Here is a 4,647-nt window from a genome sequence, read left to right on the forward strand (position 1 = left end):
TCTTCTGTATTGCTTGGGAGAGTACTAGGAGGGATTTCAGTGATCCTTTTACTCAGCTGGCCCACTTGTGCTTCCAAATTTCTAATGGAAGACCTTGTTTCATTCATGAAACTTACAGTGGCCTTAGATAGATCAGAGACTAGATTTGCTAAATTAGAAGCATTTTGTTCAGAGTTCTCTGTCTGTTGCTGAGTTGATGATGGAAAAGGCTTGCTATTGCTAAACCTGTTTCTTCCACCATTATTAAAGCCTTGTTGGGGCTTTTGATCCTTCCATGAGAAATTTGGATGATTTCTCCATGTTGAGTTATAGGTGTTTCCATAAGGTTCACCTAAGTAATTTACCTCTGCTATTGCAGGGTTCTCAGGATCATAAGCTTCTTCTTCAGGAGAAGCCTCTTGAGTACTGTTGGATGCAGCTTGCATTCCATGCAGACTCTGAGAGATCATATTGACTTGCTGAGTCAATACTTTATTCTGAGCCAATATGGCATTCAGAGTATCAACTTCAAGAACTCCCTTCTTCATAGGCGTCCCATTACTCACAGGATTCCTTTCAGAAGTGTACATGAACTGGTTATTAGCAACCATGTCAATGAGTTCTTGAGCTTCTGCAGGCGTTTTCTTTAGGTGAATGGATCCACCTGCAGAAGTGTCCAGTGACATCTTTGATAGCTCAGATAAACCATCATAGAATATATCCAGGATGGTCCATTCTGAAAGCATGTCAGAGGGACACTTTTTGGTCAACTGTTTGTATCTTTCCCAAGCTTCATAGAGGGATTCACCTTCTTTCTGTCTGAAGGTTTGAACATCAGCTCTAAGCTTGCTCAGCTTTTGAGGAGGAAAGTACTTGGCTAAGAAAGCCGTGACCAGCTTATCCCAAGAGTTCAGGCTGTCTTTGGGTTGAGAATCCAACCATAATTTAGCTCTGTCTCTTACAGCAAAAGGGAAAAGCATGAGCCTGTAGACTTCAGGATCTACTCCATTAGTCTTAACAGTATCACATATCTGCAAGAATTCAGTTAAGAACTGAAAAGGATCTTCAGATGGAAGTCCATGAAACTTGCAGTTCTGCTACATCAGAGAAACTAATTGAGGTTTCAGCTCAAAGTTGTTTGCTCCAATGGCAGCAATGGAGATGCTTCTTCCATGTAAATTGGAATTAGGTGCAGTAAAGTCACCAAGCATCTTCCTTACATTATTATTATTTTCGGCTGCCATCTCCTCTGCCTGTTCGAAAATTTCTAAAAGGCTATCTCTGGATTGTTGTATTTTAGCTTCTCTTAATTTTCTCTTCAGAGTCCTTTCAGGTTCTGGATCTGCTTCCACAAGAATGTTCTTATCCTTGCTCCTGCTCATATGACAAAGAAGAAGGCACAGAAAAATAATAATAATAATAGAGATCCTTTATACCATAGTATAGGGATCCCTTTGTGAGTGGAAGAAAAGAGGGGGAGACAAAAAATGTGATGTAAAGGAAGAAACACAACTGTACCGATGGAAGAGATGTGAGATGAGATGTTAGGATATGAATGAATAAATAGAATAGGATGGGGGAGGGATAATTTTCGAAAATTAGTTTGAAAAAGAGTTAGTGATTTTTGAAAAATGTTAGAAAAAATTTTTTTTTCGAAAATTTTTGAAATAAAAATAAAAATAATTAGTTAATTAAAAAGAAATTTTTGAAAAAGGGGGAGATATTTTCGAAAATTAGAGAGAGAGAGTTAGTTAGGTAGTTTTGAAAAAGTTAAGAAACAAACAAAAAAGTTAGTTAGTTGGTTGAAACAAATTTTGAAAAGGTAAGAAGTTAGGAAGTTGGAAAAGATATTTTGAAAAGATATTTTTGAAAAAGATAAGATAAGAAGATATTTTTGAAAAGATATGATAGAAATTAGTTTTTGAAAAAGATTTGATTTTTAAAATCACAATTAATGACTTGATTCATAAGAAATCACAAGATATGATTCTAGAACTTAAAGTTTGAATCTTTCTTAACAAGCAAGTAACAAACTTCAAATTTTTGAATCGAAACATTAATTGTTTGTGTTATTTTCGAAAATTATGATATAAAATAAGAAAAAGATTTTTGAAAAATATTTTTGAAATTTTCGAAAATAACCAAGAATTTTGAAAAAGATTTGATTTTTGAAAAAGATTTTGAAAAGATAAGATTTTCAAATTGAAAATTTGATTTGACTCATAAGAAACAACTTGATTTTAAAAATTTTTGAAAAAGTCAATCCAAATTTTCAAATTTGATGAGAGAAAAAGGGAAAGATATTTTTTTGATTTTTGAATTTCTATGATGAGAGAGAAAAACACAAAAAAGATGCAATGCATGAAATTTTTAGATCAAAACATGTGATGCATGCAAGAATGCTATGAATGTCAAGATGAACACCAAGAACACTATGAATGTCATGATGAACATCAAGAACATAATTTTTGAAAAATTTTTAATGCAAAAAAAACATGCAAGACACCAAACTTAGAATTCTTTAATGCTTAGACACTAAGAATTCAAGAATGCACATGATAAACATGAAAAGACACAAAACAAAAAATCATCAAGATCAAACAAGAAGACTTACCAAGAACAACTTGAAGATCATGAAGAACACTATGAATGCATGATATTTTCGAAAAATGCTAGATGCATATGCAAGTGACACCAAACTTATAATGTGACTCAAGACTCAAACAAGAAACAGAAAAATATTTTTGATTTTTATGATTTTCTAAATTTTTTTTGTATTTTTCGAAAATTAATATGAAAAAGAAAAATAAGGATTCCAAAATTTTTAATATGAATTACAAGAATTTTGCCATGTTAGTCTAAAGCTTCAGTCCAGGAATTAGACATGGCTCACTAGCCAGCCAAGCTTTCAAAGAAAGCTCCAGTCCAAAACACTAGACATGGCCAATGGCCAGCCAAGCTTCAGCAGGTGATCATGGATCAGCAGCAGGTGGATGAGCAACAACTAAGTTGCTCTTGATAACAAATTGCAAGCCTCAGTCCAAATGAATTTAGACATGGCTTTACAGCCAGCCAGGCTTCACATGCTTCATGAAACACTAGAATTCATTCTTAAAAATTTTGAATAAATTTTTGAAAACATTTTTATTTTTTTCGAAAACAAAAGAAAAATTTTTTTGAAAATATTTTTAAAAGATTTTTGAAAAGAAAACGAAAAGAAAGTTACCTAATCTGAGCAACAAGATGAACCGTCAGTTGTCCAAACTCAAACAATCCCCGGCAACGGCGCCAAAAACTTGGTGCACGAAATTGTTATGTCCAGGCTCAAACAATCCCCGGCAATGTGAGCAACTTGGTGCTCTGATCTCAATACATAATTGTCACAACTTCGATACAACTAACCAGCAAGTGCACTGGGTCGTCCAAGTAATACCTTACGTGAGTAAGGGTCGAATCCCACGGAGATTGTTGGTATGAAGCAAGCTATGGTCACCTTGTAAATCTCAGTCAGGCGGATATAAAATAATTATGGAGTTTTCGAATATTAATTAATAAAATAGGGATAGAGATACTTATGTAAATCATTGGTAGAAAATTCAGATAAGCGAATGGAGATGCTTTTCGTTCCTCTGAACCTCTGCTTTCCTGCTATCTTCATCCAATCAGTCTTACTCCTTTCCATGGCTGGCTTTATGCAAGGGCATCACCGTTGTCAGTGGCTACATCCCCTCCTCTCAGTGAATAATATGCTCACGCACCCTGTCACGGCACGGCTATTCATCTGTCGGTTCTCGATCATGCTGGAATAGGATTCACCCTCCTTTTGCGTCTGTCACTAACGCCCAGCAATCGCGAGTTTGAAGCTCGTCACAGTCATTCAATCATTGAATCCTACTCGGAATACCACAGACAAGGTTTAGACTTTCCGGATTCTCTTGAATGCCGCCATCATTCTAGCTTACGCCACGAAGATTCTGGTTAGGAGATCTAAGAGATACTCATTCTAGCTTAATTCATGTAGAACAGAAGTGTTTGTCAGGCACGCGTTCATAAGGGGGAAGGATGATGAGCGTCACACATAATCATCACCTTCATCACGTTCTTGGGTGCGAATGGATATCTTAGAAGCGAAATAAGAAGAATTGAATAGAAAACAGTAGTACTTTGCATTAATCTTTGAGGAACAGCAGAGCTCCACACCTTAATCTATGGAGTGTAGAAACTCTACCGTTGAAAATACATAAGTGATAGGTCCAGGCATGGCCGTGTGGCCAGCCCCCATGATCTAAGAACAATGCGTTCAAAGATGATCCTAAGATCCTAAGATCATCAAAAGATTAGTAAGAGGTCCTATTTATAATAAACTAGCTACTAGGGTTTACATGAGTAAGTAATTGATGCATAAATCCACTTCCGGGGCCCACTTGGTGTGTGTTTGGGCTGAGCTTAAGTGTAGCACGTGCAGAGGCCATTTGTGGAGTTGAACGCCAGTTTCTGTGCCAGTTTGGGCGTTCAACTCTGGTTTTGGATCCTTTTCTGGCGCTGGACGCCAGATTTGGGCAGAAGGCTGGCGTTGAACGCCAGTTTACGTCGTCAATTCTTGGCCAAAGTATGGACTATTATACATTGCTGGAAAGACCTGGATGTCTACTTTCCAACGCAATTGGA

The 4,647-nt window shown here is 36.5% G+C and overlaps 1 non-coding gene across 1 annotated transcript; it reads left to right on the forward strand.

Annotated features, from left to right (window-relative positions):
- Positions 1-719: 719 nt before the first annotated feature.
- LOC148550838 (small nucleolar RNA R71) lies at positions 720-827 on the forward strand. The gene has a single exon (XR_015893560.1). It is a non-coding gene; the product is annotated as a small nucleolar RNA R71 (small nucleolar RNA).
- The last annotated feature ends 3,820 nt before the right edge of the window (positions 828-4,647 follow it).

The sequence above is a fragment of the Arachis ipaensis genome, chromosome B7 (genome assembly GCF_059453495.1).
Source record: "Arachis ipaensis isolate K30076 ecotype BB chromosome B7, ASM5945349v1, whole genome shotgun sequence".
NCBI classification, from domain to species: Eukaryota; Viridiplantae; Streptophyta; class Magnoliopsida; order Fabales; family Fabaceae; genus Arachis; species Arachis ipaensis.